This window comes from Herpailurus yagouaroundi, unplaced genomic scaffold, assembly GCF_014898765.1.
Source record: "Herpailurus yagouaroundi ecotype Mexico unplaced genomic scaffold, PumYag 190, whole genome shotgun sequence".
Lineage (NCBI taxonomy): Eukaryota > Metazoa > Chordata > Mammalia > Carnivora > Felidae > Herpailurus > Herpailurus yagouaroundi.
In genome coordinates, this window is record NW_024412421.1 from 7,703,773 (window position 1) to 7,724,614 (window position 20,842).

The 20,842-nt window shown below is 44.6% G+C and overlaps 1 protein-coding gene and 1 long non-coding RNA gene across 5 annotated transcripts in view; both read left to right on the forward strand.

Annotated features, from left to right (window-relative positions):
• Positions 1–20,842, forward strand: part of FTO (FTO alpha-ketoglutarate dependent dioxygenase) — a 393,836-nt gene that overhangs the window by 279,665 nt on the left and 93,329 nt on the right. The gene's annotated exons all lie outside the window — the stretch shown is intronic.
• Positions 50–15,461, forward strand: LOC121045302 (uncharacterized). The gene is made up of 3 exons (XR_005797687.1): positions 50–3,139; positions 8,482–8,486; positions 15,450–15,461. It is a non-coding gene; the product is annotated as an uncharacterized LOC121045302 (long non-coding RNA).

The following is a 20,842-nucleotide window of genomic DNA, read 5'->3' on the forward strand; positions in this document are numbered from 1 at the left end:
TCTTTCTTTCTTTCTTTCTTTCTTTCTTTCTTTCTTTCTTTCTTTCTCTCTCTCTCTCTCTCTCTCTCTCTCTCTCTCTCTCTCTCTCTCTTTTTTTCTTAATTCCTCTTAAACGTTTCAGACCCGTGATCCAATAGGGCTGGCTGGATCTAAGTGTTTTATTTTCAACACTTCTTTGCAAAATTAAGAAAAACTGGCTGGTCTAGTTTAGAGAAGAAAGCGAATGTGAGAGTATTTTCATGAGGCATTCCAGCACCAAAGCCTTTGCTTTTGGTGATAGACTGCTGTAATTTTGAAATCATTTTATACCACGCTAACGCTCTCAATGTCCAGTTTTCTTCTCAGACTGCTTAAAACAACAACCACGGCCACCCGCTTTTGTGAAAGATGGGATTGGAATCAACAAAAGGAAAGCTAGCCGTGGACGTTACTCAGCAAGGCTAGGTTAAGCTGGTCTGTGTTCTTCCAGAACATACCGTTGAGGATTTCAGCCATCTCAGCCTGGCAACATGGGGTTGCCTTGGCCTTCTTTGTGAAGAGCAGCCACGCGTTCCCTTCTCCAAAGCTGAACGTCGTCCCAAACGCACTGGATCCTTCTGACGAGCCTTTCTTTGTGTGGCACACAGGAAGGGACGGGCCATGAATATGCAATGGCTCACATGTACTGTTGTCTTCTGCAAAAAATCCCAAAAGGGTGCTCTGATCCCAGGGTTGGGAGCCCATTTCTGATTTCAGCCTAGACAGGTCTGCTGAAAACCATAATCAAGCTGATTGTATTGCCCTGGAATTCTAATTTCCAATTTAGGGGTTTGCTATATAATCTCTAGTAGAGTGTGTCTAATCTTCATGAAACCCAGAGTCTTTATATAAACTCTATGGATTTCCTTCCATGTGTCTAGGCCGAGTGGAGCTGTGTCTTTAGGCTGAGCTGGAGAGACATTAAATTACTGAGTTACATGAAGGCAGCGTTGTGAAGTCGCTCTCTTTTTGAAAGACCAACTCAAATTCTATATGCTGCAGCTTTGATCCTTTTCATTCAATTCTAAGTACACTTGTTATTATAGTAACTGTTGTTTGTATGTTATTTTAGCTTTTTACTTAAGTAGCTATTTAGCAATTTAAATGAAAATGTAATTAGGTTACATCTGTTTTACATGCATGTAATACCACGCAGATGTAAACTTCTATTAAAGCCATACTTTCTTTTTGGCAAGAAAAGGCAAAAACAAAATTGCACCCATCACTGGAGTACGTCCTGCTCTTTAAAAAAAAAAAGTATACACAAAGCGCCGTGCGATATTTTATGCGGTGGTGAGAGTGTATCACTTCTATTTTTCAAAAAAGTGAAAGAACCAACAAGTGCCTTATAATTTATCTGGATGCAGAGTTGAAAAGGACAGTGTCCTGTGGGTTTGTGCAGACAGGGGTGCATCCACCTGTACGTCATACTCGCTGGCTCTTACAACCCACGCGTGGCGGGAAGGGCCACAGGGCCACCTGGGGTCACACCTAGTTCTGCGTTCACCTGACTTCGACAAAGCCACTTCACTTTTCTCTGTGCTTGTTAAAAACCCGAGGAGTAGTAATATTGGCCCAACCTGCCTCCCGGGCTTGTCATGAGGAGCAAGTGAGATAACGAGGGTGCAGGTATTTTGAACAGTATAAAATAGAGTGGTGAGCGGATCTGTCTGCAAACAGCCCCTCCCCTCTGCCCCCCCCCCCCCCCACCTTTTGTAGGCACAATGGGGATTGAACTCCGAAATTAGTTCTCCTGTTTTGGGAACCACGGCCTCCCTTATAGCCTGTTAATAGGATTTATAAAACATCATTTCAGACAAAGTCACTTATCTTATTTGCTAACGAGACACAGAATTTGGACTGTCTGGAACCAGGTAGTATTTTAAGAGCTGCCCATTTGTCCCATACATGCTCAGTATTTCAATGCAGCCATTTTTAACGGTGGTTTTTATGGTGTCAGTAAAAATATTTTCATATAATTCTTCCTTGTAAATATGGTTAAACTTTTAGCTTTCTGCTACTTGGTGACCTGTTAAATGACTTAATGTGCCTTCAAATTGATCGTTCAGCACCAAGACAATAAGCAGCCAGGAGGAGCCAGGTTTATGGCATTTTGCTCTTTTGTGTCGGGGCCTTAAGCTGAGCTATGAGAGGAAAAAAAAAAAAAGTCTAGCAGAGTTTGCAATATTCAACTTCTTAGAGTTTTTTCATCTCGGATTCTCAAAGAGGGAGCATGGACGATAATGCTTCCTTCTCTTTTGTCCCTGTTTTAAGAAGCTAATGTCTTAGATGGCAAGGAAAGGAAATATTCCCTCCACGTAGCGATAGACCTGCCATCCATCTGACGCTATGTGCCAAGTGCTGTTCTAAGCGCTTCCTGCATTGTTTAATCCTTTACGGCAAATTCACGGGGTAGGTAGCATTGTCATCCCTCATTCTTGCGGTAAAGAAATTGGACCCCACCCCCCGCCACCCCGCCGAGAAGTTAAGAATCTTTTCCAAGGTTATAGCGCTAATAAGCGATAGAAGGAGGACTTTTAACCCGGACAGTTTGGCATTGATGCCTAGTGTTACCGCGTGTCATACTAGGGTTTGTTGTTGTGGTGGTTGTTATTCCTTTGTTTTTGTTGTCTGCTATCACCTGAATCAAGCATCTGTGACCTAGAAAGAATCTTCAGATACTCTTTCTCCCTGCCTTCCACTCTTCCAAGTTCAGAAAAATACACGTGGAAGCCCTCGGTACCCCAGAAATGAAAATAAATACTACGCAGTACTCATGATACTTGGGGTTTAGTTCATGGGGGCTTTGGGTGAGGAAGTCTGGAGGAATAGAATGCCAAGGAGGATGAAATACATACTAAATAAAGATTCGGCTGACGGCTCTGGGAGCACAGCCGAGAGAGTAGTCAAGATGGGGGGGAGAAGCTTCTTTTGACCTGGACATGGAAGAATGTAGGGGATCGTGATGCGCGAAGGAGGCAGGCGGTATGTCAAGCTTCAGGAACAGAGTGAGCAAAGACGTGGAGAAAAGAAACCACAAGCTGGCCTGTTGCACTTGGGAAAGCAAGATGTGGCGAAACCTCACGTGGGCACTGGCAGAAAGAGCGCCAGGCCGGAAAGAGTTGGCAGTTGGTTAGCAATAAGGAGGGAAGGGGTAGATTTGAGGAGGTTACTGGGGGCTCTAGCCCAGTAGGCTGGTAATCACGTTATCATAAAAGCCAACTCCGGTTCAAGAAAGTCACGTATAGGGAGAGAGAATCAGGTCCGTGAAGAACACAGACCCTGTGTTCAGCATCCTAGGTCTGAATCTGGGCTCTACCCAGCTGTGAGCAAGCTACTCGTTTAATTCTTAGTTTGCTTACCTGTAAGATGGAAAAACATCTTACTCTTGATTTCAGCTCAGGTCACGATCTCACGGATCGTGGGTTCGAACTCCACATCGGGCTCTGTGCTGCCCGTGTGGAGCCTGCTTGGGATTCTCTCTCTCTCCCTCCCTCTCTCTCTGCCCCTCCCTCACTTGTGCACATGCTCGCTCTCTTTCTCTCTCTCTCAAAATAAATAAATAAACTTAAAAAAAATTCTGCGTTAATTTTCTCGGAGTTCTCTTGGGCACACCACGGGGAGTTGTATCCTTCTGTGCGTGCCCTGCAGAATTCTGTGGCATTAGAAACTTGGTGAGTCACTAGTACAGGAAGGCCACCCCAAACGTACCCTCTTCTATAACCTAAATCTCAGTGTGCGTGTCCTTTCTTTCTCCTTTCCAAAGTGCCCAAGTGAAGCTATTAAGTAGGTAATACGCCATTAAACCCAGACCATGGCGTTGGGGAAAATCACACCCGAGCCCGGTGAATCGCACTCACTGTTAATTGTTAAGCTGCTGATGCCGGGCGCCTGACCCCACGGCATTTGTGTTGTGACGGCCCTTTCGCCCTGGTGAACTAAATGAATATCCGCCACGATGCGAGGAGTCAGGGACGGGTCTGGGAAGCCCGGACACAGCATCAGATTGTGTTTCACCGAGAGAACAAGATTGATTTATTGTGTTACATGGGGGTGAGGTGGACCCAGCACAGGCACCGCTGTACCACATGCTTTGTTATTCCCTTGTCTGCTAAGTATGCAAGTACAAACAGCTTTCACACAATTTTTTACCTAGAAAGGAGCCCGGGGCTGCATCCAAGTACATTTAACATATGAAAATTGAGCTGCTTTGAACTTGTATGTTTTTGATAACTGCTTGGTGTGCTTCCTGGAGGATCACCTGTAGGCTTTTCTTTCCAAATCCTCATCCCTTTGATTGAGTGCCAGGACAGACAGCCCTCACTGAATGACTCTAGCCTCGTAATTCTTCCTTCATTCAGAGTTGAAAGGGAACAGCTCCAGATTCAATAGGCAAATCCTCAGATTTAGCTAAAGTCATTCAAACACTTTAAAACTGAAATTGTTTTGTTCTAAAATAGGGTTCAGATGGGCTACCGAATGTTGACACAAGCTAGTTGCCGCCTTGAACTACAGGATGAGGAAGAAAAACACACTTCCCCCCTCCCCTCCCCCCCTCTCCCGCCGGCTCCTGGCCCCACCTCCTGCCTGCCTTGCTTTTCCTCCTTGCTGTCTCTGTGTCCCAGGGGTAAAAGGAGGACCAGAAGTTTGAGAGTCAGAAGTTTCAAAGCAACATGGCCTGGGTTGTTTTTTTCTTTCTTTCTTTTTTTTTTTTTTTTTCAACACAGGGATAAGAACACACTTGACTCTTGTTTTCTCTCCTCCGTAAGGCCCGGCTGAACGTTCCTGCTCTCTCTTCCCTGCCCCCTTTCAGAGGAAGGAAAACAAGCGTGTTCTTTTTATCTTTACAAATGTGCCTGGTGGGGGCTAATCTAAACCAGTTCAAGATGCCTTTATTTAAAGCTGTCGAGAGGAACGGAAGGTGCTGCAGAATTAGAAATGAGGTAGCTTCTGGGCCTCTTTGCCATCCTGCTCCTGAAACTGCCCTCCCCCACCCCGCCCCGCCGCCCCCTTTCTGGCACCAACCTGGATCTCTGCTGAGATCTCTGTTTCCGAGTCTTTTCAGAGATCGTGTATACTAAAAGATTGTTCCTTTCGGTTGAACATCCTGTGTCTGTCCTATTTGGCCAAGAGAGTGCTTCTGTTGGGAAAAGCCATCTTCCCTCTGTGCGCCTAGTGCCCTATTTCAGAAGGAAGCCTAAAAGAGCCGTTTCCACGTTCTGTGTGCGGTCCCGCCCTGCGCAGCCACTGTTCCTCCTGAGTGAACAATCCTTGCCCTCTTCTCGGCCACTGGAAGAAGAGAAGGACTGTAACCCCTTATCAGGGCACTGGGGATCTGTGTGCCCCACTCAGGTTGAACTGGAGGCGAGGCTAGGAGATCGATTCTCTCCTGGCCGGTTTCCCACTTACAAAATGGGGCGTCTTTGCTAATCGTTGATACCAAAACTTTGGAAAGAATTTGGCGTATCCGTAAAGTGAAAGGTGTTACGTGGTTATGAAAAAGATCCCAAGACTGGGGGGCAGGACACAAAATGACGCAACAGTGATCCATACAAATCTCAGAACTGTACCAGGACTTGACCCTGTTGGCCTTGTGAATTTTGACCTACTGATGCTATGTATGAGTTTATCAACCGCCTCGTTCATTAGATCCTTCCCCTGTTTCTCCTTTTCTGTTTCTCTCCTCGGAAGGCTTTTATAACTTTGTAATCATTTATAATTTTAAAATGCCTCTCATAATGCTTAAAAACAGCACTTGATTTTAATGAGTGCTGCTTAACCGTAGCAGGATCGTATCTGCATTACCGTTGATCCTTACAACAATACTTTGGAATGAAAGTAGAAAGTTTATGACACATTTTATTATATTCCTAAATGTGAAAGAGGATTCTAATTTAAAAATAAGTGGCTATACTTTTTAATTCTTATTTAGCCTCTGTAGCTGTTTTAATATCCCTTTTATGGTTGACTGGTCAATGTTTTAAAACAAGTTCTTCAGGGACTCTATGCCCATTAGTCCCTAGCAATAAAATCTGAACTTTACTAAAATAAAACATGATGCCATGGGGCAATTAAGAGGAGAACTTTCAGAGATGACTGCGAATATGAAATACCGTGATTTATTTTATTAATGGATAAGGGGAAAACCAGCCCACCTCTTTTAAGCTCAACTATGTGTATTTGGGTTTTTTTTTTTTTTTTATATTTTTAATTTATTTCTTTGTTTCTCTCAGGGCAGTAGGGGGTTCCATAGTAGGCTGTTAAGGTACACCAAACCTCCTTTTGTAGCCTGCCACTTCTGAATATGAGCCTTTATTTTTTTTCATTTTATATGGAAAATGGGGTGATGTCACTTAGGAAAGCATTTTTCCCCAAAGTGGTTTTGGGAACCAGAATCTGGTGATGTGTTATTTAAAAGCGATAATGCAGTAAAGCTACGCCTTGTGCTTGAAATAATTGTAGGATTTATGGGATATATCCCTAACCTGTTCAGTTTTATGGAAGGACAAAATACAGGTATTCATTTCCTCGTAACTTTCTTAAAAACTTAGAAGCGCAGTTGACAGTTGTTTCCCGAACGTTATAATACCTTCTTTGTTTATTAAGTAAGAGTTGGTAGTAATTTAGGACTCCTGCAATTTAGGAGTTACTTAATTTGCAAATGGGATTGGCCTCTCTAACCTTTGAAGGAATGAGTTACTGTTAATGTTTTTAAATTTTCATTGACTCTCCATTGCCAGCTAAAGGATAAGGCTCAGGTTTTTAAAAGCCTTACCTGACTTTCAGCCTCCTTTCCGTTACGTGCCCCCTTCCACCACCCCTTTCCCTCAATAGTAGGTCTGCTCCACAGCGTCGACTACATCCTGAATTTTCCATCGATTGTACTTTTTTTTCCCCCTTCTCTCTCCAGGGACTCTTCTTCACCTTGTCCTACCTGTAGCCTTCCTCTGCTTCCTCTGCCAATGTTTCCTCCCTTCAGAGGGCTTCTGGACTCGGTAGCCAGGGCGTCCACAAACGCAAGATGTGCAGGACCCGCCTACACGGCCGTGTGTGGCGGCCCCCTTGGCATCCTTCCCCCCGCCCAGCAAATTGACCTCCTTCCCTGGTCCCTGGCACTTTCTACAGATCTTAACTATTGCACTTGTCACGTCCAGCGTAGCTGTTTGTGTAAATGTCCGTCTTGTTCACCAGACAGTGAGCCTTTTGAGGGAAGAGGTTGTCTTAACTGTCTCTGTGCCCCAAGGTGCCCCAAGGGAGAGGCACAGTGACTGTCAGACGAATGCATGGACCACTGTTTTCCTGCATTAAGAAATGTCAAGAGATACCTGACTTAAGAAGTTGGATGAAGAGAAGCTTTTTTTTTTTTTTTTCTGTTTTAAAAGTCATTAATCAGCTCACACGATACACTGAGGAATCCTCCTCCTGTTAGACCAAGGAACACTGAACTCAGAGATCACCAGGAGCCGGCCAAGGGCCTGTGGTTGGCTAGTGAGACGCCTCATTCTAGAAACTCGAATCTTTTGGTTCCACAGCCCTGACCACCATACCGATGCTATCCTGGCAGGCACACGGTGTTGTCCACCCAACAGCCAATCTTGTCTCTACCCTGCCTTCTTCATCCCCGCTAAGAGAATCCCAACTGGGCTCAGCCCCTTGATTTCAGGGAGGTTGGCCCCTCTTGCAGACACACGTGGTGAATCACAGTTGGGTTAAGCCAACCAAGGTGTTTCTATTCCTCTGGGCTAGATGCTCACTTTTCTCAGCCTCCCTGGCAAGCTCGGGTGGGGGCCGGGAAGAAGGGGTGCGTGACACAAGTTCTGACATCTGTGAGACATAAGGCCATGTGAGCTAGGAGCTTCTAGAAGGGATTTTCTTCCTGATAAAAAGACCAGCCTCATGAAGGCATCCTACTGTGGCTCACAGTCGGGGGTGGGGGGGGGGTGGGGGCAGGATTCTGGAGCTGTGCAGGCAGCTTTCAACCATGACATGACACGTATGAGGGCAAAAGCTAGTGCACTGATGCTGGTAGAACAAATGGAAAGAAAGCCTGGATCCATGATGGCCAGCCTCAAAGCCTTTCACTTCCAGACCTCTTAGATGGCTTACCCTTTTGAGAGTTAGTTTTCTGCTACTCAAAGCAGAGTGTATCCTAGCTGACTCACTTGCTTGGAAAGGGAAAAATGAAAATGGAGACAGCATCCTAAGAGGAAAGATAGTGACTGGGTAAAACGTATAGAAGTCCGGGCAACATAGTGGTCAAGAAATGTGGTGACTGACTTGTACACTTCTGTTAAGCCCAGGGAAGACCCACCATGAAGCCCCCGCAACATTCATCATTCGAGAAACAGTAAGTTATTGGCGTGTCTGGGTAGCTCAGTTGGGTTAAGCATCCTGCTCTTGATTTCGGCTCAGGTCATGATCTCGCGGTTCACGAGTTCGAGCCCCGCGTCGGGCTCTGTGCAGGAAAGGTTTCCTGGAGGAGGTGAGAGTTGAGCTGAGTCTTGACTGGGAGTAGGATTTCTCCAGGCAAAGAACAGTGGGGGTAGGAGAGATGGGGTATGTGTGTTAAGATAAAAAGGCACAAGAAAAACAGAACAGTTGGAAACTGTAAACTTGTTGCCGTGTTCGGTTTAGCTCTTTTTCATTAAGATTTGGCAAAGTTGGTGATAGCTGCAAGTGTGTTATATTATGCTGTATACCTTTGGTATTTAAAAAGTTTCGTAACAATTAATAAGAACTTCAAGCGGATCAATGAGAGACAAAGGCATTGCATATAACTATCCTTTCAGAACTCTAGATCTTCGGGATATTAAATAATTTTAAGCAGATCCTCAGAACTCTAGATCCTTGGAATGTTAAATCATTTGAAGCAGAATTAAAAAGGGGGTGGTTTCCATGGTCAAATAAGTTTGGGAAACATTGGCTTAAATAAAATTGAATAGTCTTCATCTCCGTAAGAACTCCTAGAGCTTCTAATACTCTCACATTAATTGTTACTGTCCAAAAGGAAGCTACCACCTAGAGCATGTCCCACAATATATTTGATTGTATACCCTTTTTTTATGTAACTATCTGCAGAACCGTGGCATTGGAAAGGGTTGGTATAGACTACTTCCGAGAGCTTGACTGAGAAAGAAGATAGAGTTATAGGGTGACAGCTAAAATGGCGGATGAGTGAAGGAGGACATTTCATAAGACGGGAATGTCAAGAGCATGTGTGTATGCCAAGGGCAGAAAGCCGTGGTGAGGGAAGTTAAAGACACAGGAGCAGGGTTCCTGATTGATTGGTAGAGCAAGGGTGGTGCTTCAGGTTACAAGAAGGAGGCACGTTAACGGACCTCTGCCAGCATCGCTGTTGAAGATGTCAAGATTGTTATAATACTGTGTTTCCATGTTCTATGAGAGAAGGTAGGACTCCAGGTCGGAGACTTGATAAATACACTGGAGGCTACTTACTGAATTTGGGTATCAATTACTATTTTTCCAGTTGCAAGAGACAAGAAACCCGACCCACACAGACTTTAAGTAAAAAGAATGTATTGGTTCATGTAATTGAAAAGTACATGGTGGGCACCTGGGGGGTGCAGTCAGCTGAGCGACCAAACTCTTGATTTCGGCTCAGGTCATCATCCCAGGGTCGTGGATCGAGCCCCTCGTTGGGCTCTGTGCTGAGTGTGGAGCCTGCTTAAGATTCTCTCTCTCCCTCTCTCTGTTCTTCTCCCCTGCTCTCTCTCTCTCTCTCTCTCTAAGAAAAAATTTTTCTTTAATTTAAAAAAAAAAAAAAAAGAAAGGAACACTACATGGTAACTGGCTTCATGCCTAGCTGAATCAAGGGAATAACCATATCACCGAGCCCCATCTCTCTGCTCTTAGGTTCTTCTTAGTTGGTTCCATTCTTCCCAGCTGCTGGGAGCTTTAGCCTCTTCTGGTTCCAAGACGGTTGTGGCTCCAGACTTCACGTCTCCCATCACGCCACTAATCCCGTAAGAGAAGAAGTTCACTTCTTTTTCTCAGAAGCCTCAGATTCTTGCCATGCCTCCTTAGTCTGAATGAATTATGTGTCCATCCCTGAAGCAGTCCCTACAACCAGGAGGTAAGGCATATTCTGATTATCTTAAATCAGTTAGTCCCCAAGTGCCCTCCCTACTCCCTCTGCCCCCCGCCCCCGCCAACCTCCAGGTAGTGGAAGTCCCCAAAGGAAAATCAGGAGTTCTATATCTCAGGAGTGAAATGTGTTAATAAGGTAATGTCTTCCCATCTCCAAAAACGGAAACTCCCGAAACAGGGCCCTTAGATTTTACCCAAGACGATTTTAAATTCTAAATGGTAGGATGTTTAGGGTCCCAGATCAGACAGCATGAGTTAGATCGCTTCCATTTGGGGCACCCAAGTAAATGAAGGCTGTTGACAGCCATCACTGCGAGTGCTGTTGCTTACCGAAGAAGTCCTGCAATAAATCCTCTTCGGAAATAAACAAAAAGCAGTTTTTGAGAACCCAGCTTTCACCAAAGACCAGAACCTGTCAGCCACGGGCAGAAGCCATTAGCAGGATTTATATGTGCCCGTATCCAGCACTGAGTCAAAGGGAGACATGCAGAGGGGATTTCTCTCTTCTGGAAACCCAGCAGAGGAATGAGGAAGACTTTCTGGGTAAAGTTTCAGGGAACCTAATGCATAAATCCCCTTAACAAACACTGGGATTTGGGTTTGTAACTCATCCCTCTCAGCTTGGGTCCTATGGAGACAGGCTGCCAGAGGGCCAACATAGCCAGAGCCAGGAAGAAAGGGGTAGAATTTATGGAGAAAGCAGGGACACTGCTTACAATGGTGACATGTCCACGGTGTGGCCCTGGGCACATTTTTGCTTTGAGGACACTTGGTGTAGTCCGGGAACTGTTGCCCGAGACCCCACAAAAGCAGCCAGTTGCTGGCTGCTCGGGGGTTGTCCCCTCCCTTGTGATCTGCAGCCTGACTGACCGTCCTTTCTTCTTTCATTTAGACTGTGCCAAAAATGGGTTCTCCCAAACTGTGTGACACGTTAGAACCGGAGAGTCTGGGTTCTCTCCTGTCTGCATCACAGAGGGTATCATTAATTGGCTAAGTTTCTACCTCACAGGGAAATTTAAAAAACAAACAGACAAACAGCACACATTCTTTTTCCTCCTCTGACCATTCAGATATCCTTCCCATGGGTACCTCTCTGGCTTTGAGTAATGAAGCCAGAGTCTATGTGCAGACAGCATGCCATGATCTCTCTTCACCTGTTTGTTGCGGTAGCTGTAAAGCCAGAGCAAACGGTGAGTCGCAAAAGGGAAAGATCCAGAATGCAGCCAGCTGAAACAGAGAACAGGAGTGATCTGGTATGATGATAAATGCTGTGCTCTATTTATGCTTGGGCCGTGGATTTGGCCACCACTCAACAGCCTCCGTGACCAGCTCTCCACTTTCTGCTTCTTTTCTCCCTCCTGTCCGCTTGCAAACTTATTTTGGCTGAGGATTTACTTGTCACCCCGTGTTGACATTTCAAGTTATTGCATTAAGAAAAACACAGGAGAAAGCAAACAAGCAAGTATATTCTAACAGGTCACCAGGCAGAGGAGTCCTACTCAGATTTCAGAGAAAAGGAGGGGGGGTTGGGGTAGAGAATGGAGGACAGATATATTTGTAAGGGGGGAAAAATCCTCCTAGCTTTTTGGGCCCAAGTCAGATCTTAGGTTGTGATTATTATTCTCAGCTACTGGTGATTCCTGGGGCTGCTAAGGGGGATTCTGACCCAACTACATTTGCTGTGTAATTCTACGGAACCATGCTAACATTCTGATTTCTCTGATTATAAGTGACTGCGACCACAAAGACCATAACTCCGCTTTAAGAACTGTTTCCACAGTGTCTCCAGGGGACAGGTTTGCTTTGGTCTCTAAATTCCCCAAAGGCGAGCTGAGACCTACGTAAATTAAAGAAACAGAGCCAGCGACAACCCAACCCTGTGGTTTTATTTGATTTTCCGCAACACATGTCCATCAGCATGTTGCAGACAGCACAATATGATTAAAGCACAGCAGTAGTCACTCATATATTGCATTTTAATTGCTGTAATGTGCGATGAATAGTGAAGCTGGAACCAGGTATACTTTGACCTCCGAGCGATCTTTCTTTGATTCAGCAGGATTTGTAACAACAGAAAACAGAAGGCAGTCAGCGGGTACCCTGGGCTGGGCTGGGCTGCTTATCAGCCTTGTGACCTTGGATGAGTCACTAAGTATCTTTGGATCCCATTTTACTCAACTCCGAAATGAGGGGTTTAAACCAGATACGATCTAAATAGCCTTCCACTTGTGGCATCGACCACCGCAAGGTGTTTTCTGGTCTCTGGAATTCGATTTCTGAACCCGGTGATCTTTCAGCCCTTTGGCAGTTGAATCCCTCCCTTTAGGATCCATGACAAAGATGACTTCTGTCTAAGCTTTGGGCTTCTGAAACTAATTCCAGTGAATTGCATCATACATATTTTTAACTAGCTTACATTAAATGAGAGAGAGAGAGAGAGAGAGAAATAGAGATAGCAATTCAAATAGTTCTTTCCTTGCTGTTCCCTTCCATGAGCATTTGCCCTGGAGTAGATGTGAGACAGAGTCAGGAAGCTGTGCCCACCTCTTCTGAGGGTGAATTTCTTCCTACTCTGAGTGTCATTCTATACCTCCAAGGCGCTTTGTTCGCAATATGGCCCTAGGCCATAAGGCGACTGTTTGGTGCTTAACTGATCATTTAGTGTTTCCCTGAAAAAAATAGATCTCTTCCAGTGACGGAAGAAAACCTAGCTGGGTTGGACTTACTCGAAAATGTGGGTGCCTGGGTGCTCAGTCAGCGGGGCGTTTGACTCTTGATTTTGGCTCGGGTCGTCACCCCCAGGTTGTGGGATTGAGCTCCCTGGCCAGCTCCGTGCTAAGTGTGGATCCTGCTTGAGATTCTGTCCTTCCCTCCTTCTGCCTTGCTCTCCCTCTCTGTCTCTAAACTAAATTTTTTTTTTTAATTTTTTTTTCAACGTTTATTTATTTTTGGGACAGAGAGAGACAGAACATGAACGGGAGAGGGGCAGAGAGAGAGGGAGACACAGAATCGGAAACAGGCTCCAGGCTCTGAGCCATCAGCCCAGAGCCTGACGCGGGGCTCGAACTCACAGACCACGAGATCGTGACCTGGCTGAAGTCGGACGCTTAACCAACTGCGCCACCCAGGCGCCCCTAAACTAAATTTTTTAAAGACTGCAGAATCTCAGGCCCTCAGAGTTTTTGAGCGTAGTTTTGACTCTGCATAATTTTTGCCTTCTCGGGCGACTTCAGGATTTGATTTGCCTGCCCCACAAGCGTAAGATAGGACTCAGGTGTGAAGTTCACTGGATTTCGTGCTCGTGCTCTGCTTCTCATGGGTCTGTGAAGCGATGAGGGTGGAGTTGGGCGAGCGTGTTAATCTGCCCGTTGTACTTTATGGCTTTAAGACCGCTGAACTGGTTGCCCAGGACTCACTCCTTCCCGGCACCCCTTGGGAACTTGCCTTTTGGCATGAGATCCCGGGGTTGTGCTCTCAGACAGCAGGCAAGCTGCCAGTGTCAAACTCAGCCTTCCTACCCCAGGAGGCTTTAGCACCAGAAAGGGCTTCCTTTGGGCCATGTGATGGGTAACATTGTGTTCCAAACACTGCAGGGGAAAGACAACACATTTCTACTCGAATGCTTGCTTTTTGCCACCTAAAAACCAACAAGTGGAAGGAGACTGGGAGAAAACTCTGACAGGAGTACGGTAGTCTCTTTATCTGGTTATGAAGCTAGGTGCCTTCTTAACAAATTCTAAGCAAAGATATGGAGTCTACTTCTAGCCTCTTCATCCTTATTTGTCGCATGGTGGCGGTTCTTGGAGAGAGATCTCTACTTCTCCTGAATGTCACATTACCCTTTAGAATTCCAGAAGCACTTCAGATCTTCAAAACTCTTAATAAGCAATGACTTTTATAGTTATTTTTAAAAGCAGTGATACTTAAATTCTTATCTTTTAAAAACATGCCCAGGGCACCTGCCTGGGTGGCTCAGTCGGTTGAGTGTCTGACTTCGGCTCAGGTCACGATCTCGCAGTTTGTGAGTTTGAGCCCCGCATCGGGCTCTGTGCTGACAGCTCGGAGCCTGAAGCCTGCTTCAGATTCTGTGTCTCCCTCTCTCTCTGCCCCTCCCCTGCTCACACTCTGTCTGTCTCTCTCTCTCTCTCTCTCTCTCTCTCTCTCTCTCTCAAAGATAAATAAACATTAAAAAAAATTTTTTAATAAAAATAAAAACGTGTTCATCATAAAGACAAGAGCAAGTGCTGATGATGATAGGGAAAAATTAGAGCCTTCGTACATTGTTGGTAGGGATGTAAAATGGTGTAAGCTCTTTGGGAAACAGTTTAGAAGTTCTTGAAAGGACTAGAATGATCCAGCAGTTCCACTCCTGGTTACCCAAGAGAAATGAGAACACGTATCTACACAGAACTTATATAGACATGTTCACAGCAGCGTTACTCCTAAAAGCCAGAAATGGAACCAACCCAGATGCCCATGAAATTGAGTGGATTATCAACATGTGGTATATCCATACAGTGGAATATTATTTGGCAGTAAAAAAATGAAGCATTGATACGTGCTACAATATGAATATTGAAAACACGGTAGGTGAAAGAAGCCAGTCACAAAGCACCACATACTATGATAACATTTACGTAAAATTCTCAGAATAGGCAAATTAGTTGAGACGGAAGTTACATTCGTGGGGGTCAGGCTGGAGTGGGCAGAAAGGAATATACTAAAAGTCACACAAGTATACTCTTTCCATGGGTAAATCATATAGAATTTGAGATCTATCTCAATAAAGCTGTTACCCAAAATCTGTTTAATTAAAAATGATGGATCACTAAATTCTACTCCTGAAATCGTTATTACACTATATGTTAACTAGCACGGATTTAAGTAAAAACAACAACAACAATACCTTACGTGAGATCATGTCATTTCCCTGCTTCTCTGTCACATCTAGAACAAAACCAGTCTCCTTACCAGCACGTGGTTCCTGCCCACCCCTCCTTCGTCTTGCTACAGTGGCCTCTGTTCTGTTCCTCCAGTTTGTAAACTGTGTGTTTGTCTCCAGGCCTCTGGGTTTGCTCCTCCCTTGGCCTGATGTGCTCTGCCCTTCTGACCTCCACATTTTTGTCATTCATATGTCACCTTAGGTCCTCCCTGACTACCTTCAGTAAAATTACTCTCCATCCTCTGCACAGATCGTTGCGACATCCTGTTGTTTTCTCTTCGGAGCACCCAGTTGTATCTGAAATTCCTATTCGTTTTTCTGTTGATTTATCCTACATACCCTGCTCTAAATGAAACCTTCCCTCCTGAGAGCAGGGGCACAGAGATCACCCAGGCCTGGCCCAGTGCCTGACGCATGGGCATCAGTACCTGCTTGATGGACAAATGAATGAGCATTATAGCATGCTCTGCTTGTCAACCGAGAGTGGACACCCCAGTTTGGTGACAGTGGCTCCCTGTGTGGGGAATTGCTCAAAGCCATTGACCTGGGCACCTCTCCGTCCTTTCTCTGTCATATCCTCAGATAGAGGGCAGGCTAAGATGTAGCATCCTTAATTGCCAGAGGGGACCCAGAGGCCTGGGAAAAAACTAATTGGCCTTGAAACTGTGATCTAACGGAGAGCTTGCAAAATATCGTTCATGATTCAGTCTACTCACTCCCATGCATTCAGTCTCTGAAATGCTCTTCTTCTTAGCACTTTTGTAATTATACGTTGTATTTATGTTGACTTAATTTTCTCTTTTTGTTTATGACATCGTATTGGAAGCTCCTTGAAGGTAGGAAACGTGATTATTCCTTATTCCATGCCTTCACACACATATGTCAGGTTTGTCTTAGGCACACCGTGTACCTTGACTGCCATTTCTAGCCTCAGCTAACTCAGACAATAAGATGCCGAATTAGACTTTAGGGAGTTTCGTTCTGGGAACCTGATACTTTTTTCCATGTTTATTGTAAGAGTAATTACACTTTCAGTTCTTCTCTAAGGTCTGTGAAGTGTTTGAAGAAGGTTACCTGCATAGCAACTGGTTTGGGGGCAAAGTAAACATAGGGTTGGGTTGACTTTGCTCAGGAAGCAAGTGGGCTCACCTTGGTGCATTCTCCCTTGGGCAGCTCTCATGTGGAAAGCCAGCCGTCCTACCATTTTACGCACAGCCTTGGCTGGACCCTGGAGGAAGGAAGAAATACCATGAGATACACAGGCCTGGGCTTTCCAGTGGTGACTCCTTATGGAATGCTAGGAAAAAACTAAAGGGAATGTGGTGTCTTTTCCTGCCTTTTATCAAATCTGGAGGAAGGCTTTGAGACCGACTTGGGACTGCCCACCCTGAAGAGTTGCTGGCCAACTACTGAAGCCAGCAGGCAGACATTGGTGAGAGAAGGCTCTTCCAAGAGCTGTTGGCTTGGTCCCCAGATAGGATCGTGAGGTCCTAGATGTGGATATATGGGAAGATAGGATCTAGCCAACATTGGTTACTATGCTTGAACAAAAATAAGGTCATTTATTGACATCAATTGCCATCTGTTTTCACCCACTTACATTCAATTAACCCTTAAGCCTACAGTAGAGAATTGAATTTTATGTTGATTTTCTTGGTGTTGCGTTTCCCTGGCCTTACATCTCCATGTAGAATTTTCTGTGGAGATACTGTCCTGGGAAATATGATAGAAATAGTTCAGATTTTTAAAAAGAGGACTCTCTGTCTTGTCTTCTCTCCCCCTTCCCCTGCCCTGTCCATCCTATGTTTGAGAGCCTTGCTATAAAAAAATTATCTGAAGTCATTTTACATTTTATATTCTGACATCTCTTTAGTGGGTGCCATGGTTAATGTTATTACTTCCTTAGAAAGAATATAATTTCTCAGAGAACATTAAGCGATATTACTCTGAAACAGAGAATGGCCTCTGTACCTTAATTCTTGATAGGATAAAATAAGGTCATCTTACATGACTCATATACTACCTTATATTTGTATAACACTTCATAGTTTTTAGAGACTCCCCTCCAGAGTTTTGTGTTGAAACACAAAAGACATCGTACCAAATCTGATTTTACTTTTGACTCCAAGTAATAGATCATTATTATTGTGTTGTAGCCTTTAAAATAATGATTAAGAAAAATAAATAAAAATAAAAGTGATAATCAACAAATAGGCTGAGAAAACACTTAATGAGCTTTACTTAGCACATTCCATCTTTAGGGAAAACACTCTTAAAATTTTCACAAGTAAGGCAGAATTTCCCATGTTGGGTTATTCTGTGGATATTACCGTCTCCTGAATCAGACTTAAGTTGATGTTGCTCATTATTACTCTGAGCTAAGGGACCCATGGGAGTAGGGTATAACTATCAAGATTATGAAACAACCGTGTTAGGCACCGCGTGCCATTTAATGAATCTACTTAACAAAAGAAGACAGATACAACACAGGATATGTCACACCTACAATGAGAAGGTCCCATCCCATAGGCCAGATGACCCCTCTTTTGGTTTTGATATTAGGTGCTGACTCTACCGTGATGAAGCTATGTAGTCTGATGACATGGAAATTCAGTGGAACACCATAGCATTATGGGGTATCTCCAGGCATCACCAGCTTCCTTGTCTTCACATCAAGGTCGATGTAAAAGGGAGGAGAACTTTCTTCCATCCCATTTTTCAATGGCCTTCTTAGGACTTGGCTTAGTATTTTATTGATATACAAACCGTGTATATAATTATTGCATTAGTTATATTATTAGCTATGTAATACAGCTGTGTCCTAAGTAGTATTACTTGTAGTATCGCATTTAATCCTCATGAGAGTTCTTGGAGGAAGATATTATTATCCTTTCACAGGTAAGAAAACCGGAAGGGAATAGAAGGTGAGGCACGTGCTATGCTTACCTTGCTAGCCCCCATTCGTTCACTCATGATTCATGAAGCATTTATCAAGCAACTACCGTGTATTAGCATTGATGATACAAGGAAGGATCAAACCCAATCCTTGCCTTCAAAGAGCTTAAAGAACTGGGTTGGAGCACAATTTAGTTGTCATTTCAAAGGTAAAGGATCTCAAATGGAGGAGTTTCCTGGCATCTGCCTTAGGACTGTGCGGCCAAGATAAATGTGATGGATAGATGTAAGCATCAGTGTGCGAGTGGGAGGAGACGTCCCAGAAAACATTTTTTCAGCTATGTCTGTGACTCTTGGGAACTCCTCATTCATTATGAAGTTCTTTGATGACACCAACCACTGCGCAGGAATCTCTTCCCAGAGCAATTTATAAATATCAAATAATTTTTATGATGGATAATTCCAGAAAGGGTTAAAGTTGGCTTCTCTGGGACACATAATGGGAAAGTAGCTGAACATGATTTCAAAGGGATTTTTTAGGAGAGAATTCCAATTACAGAGAAGTAATTTCCCTTTCTAGCTTACTAAGCTCTATTTCAGACTAATGCAGTTTCAAGATCCATATCCTTTCTTCCCTTATTTCAACAGATATTTTGAATATGAAAATCTTATGTCAAAACTTAGCTGAAGCCTTCATCAGGCTTTTGAAAGGCTAAGTAAGAATTCTGTTTCTAGGAATAAAAAGATGTGGATCAGAAAGATTCTTTGCTGGCTAGAGTCCCTGTTCGGATGGTAGTTCAAGCAGTCTTTAATCATATTTTTGTTGATTATTTATTAGTTTCCCTGGGAAATCAAAGACTCGGCAACGTAAAATGTGTTTTCCTGAAGATATTTTATGAATCAGAACCCGGAGTAAAGAAATAATGGAAAATACATTTCCTTTGCCGATATGGACTAATTGGGAATTAAAAGACCTTTCTCTCTAGTCAGTGCCCCACATGGAAATGCTAAGTGACCTAACTGGCCCAATTGTACCGACCGCAGTTTCTGCCCAGACAAAACTCTTATGCCCCAAGTAGATAAAGAGAGCGCTTTGTCAGTAAATCAAAAGTGTGGAACACTAGAACTAATTTAAGTGAACGGATAGGCTCCAAGCCAGCTGTTTGGGTAAACCCACATGGAACCAAAGGGGGAAACTGATGTAACTTAATACGTGTGTATTCCAGCCATCAGCCTAGGGTGTGTGTAACGCAAGCTTGTGGTGTTTGCCGTCGTGAGAGGCACGAAGGCAGACTCCCGTCCTCAACTGCGTGGGGCTGCCAGCTTGCGGCAGCTTTGGTTGATACTGGGCTTGCTCTTGGGGAGCCAGACTTTGGCTGGTTTCCTGATGAAGGGTAGGGGAGCTGCGTGAAATGTGTTTACTCATACACATCGTCCTGGTCAAGTGAAATCAAAAGGCATTTGAAAAAAACAATCGGCCAGAGCAAAACACAAAGAAAATACGAATGCATTTTGTGCTGTTGAGGCCAGTATAATTTGGGGGGATATACAGGATCAACACACACGACAGACTGGAACATGATTGGGAATAATGAAGTATGGCTGTGTAGCAGAAACAGCAGACTATGGTGGCGAAGAGCGTTAAGAGCCAGATGGTCTGAGGGGCGCCTGGGTGGCGCAGTCGGTTAAGCGTCCGACTTCAGCCAGGTCACGATCTCGCGGTCCGGGAGTTCGAGCCCCGCGTCGGGCTCTGGGCTGATGGCTCAGAGCCTGGAGCCTGTTTCCGATTCTGTGTCTCCCTGTCTCTCTGCCCCTCCCCCGTTCATGCTCTGTCTCTCTCTGTCCCAAAAATAAATAAACGTTGAAAAAAAAAATTAAAAAAAAAAAGAGCCAGATGGTCTGAGTTCGAAACCCACCCTGCTGCTTAGTAGGTACGAGAGCTGGGGCAAGTTAGTTAGTCCTTCTCCGCTTTGATCCTCGTCTATAGTAAGAACACCCACCTCAAGGTCACCCAGGTGTCATTTGGGACATACATAAGAACCACGTGACCTAGCGAATTAGGTCAGAAGGCCCTGAGGATTTTGCTTCTCTGTGTTTTGAAGCCCTTGGTAGAAATGTCTTCATGAAGTTGAACCAATATTCAAATATCTTTGACGCTATGAAAACATGCCGATTTCTTATAGTTCAGTCTACTAAAGAGGGGCTTGGTATGACAGCATGGATGGAGAAAGAGATTGTTCTGGTTTTCTGGAAAAAAAAAAAAAGAATACCCATCTCATAGGATTGTTACGGATTCATAGAGGTAAAGGTGTTTAAAATGGTATGTGGGGGCGCCTGGGTGGCACTGTCGGTTAAGCGTCCGACTTCGGCTCATGTCATGATCTCACAGTTTGTGGGTTCGAGCCCCGCGTTGGGCTCTGTGCTGACAGCTCAGAGCCTGGAGCCTGCTTCGGATTCTTTGTCTACCTCTCCCCTGCTCACACTCTGTCTCTCTCAAAAATAAATAAAATGTTAAAAAAAATAATAATAATAAAAAAATAAAATGGTATGTGGCCCATAGGAAGCATTCGATAAGTTGGTGATTGTTATCATAGATCAGAAGTCAGAAGCTCAGATGCCCAGGGGCGCCTGGGTGGCTCAGTCGGTTGAGCGTCCGACTTCGGCTCAGATTATGATCTCATGGTTCGTGAGTTCGAGGCCCGCGTCGGGCTCTGTGCTGACAGCTCAGAGCCCGAAGCCTGCTTTGGATTCTAGGGCTCCTCCTCTCCTTGCCCCTCCCCTGCTCATGCTCTGTCTCTCTCTGTCTCTCAAAAATAAATAAACGTTTGGGGCGCCTGGGTGGCGCAGTCAGTTAAGCGTCCGACTTCAGCCAGGTCACGT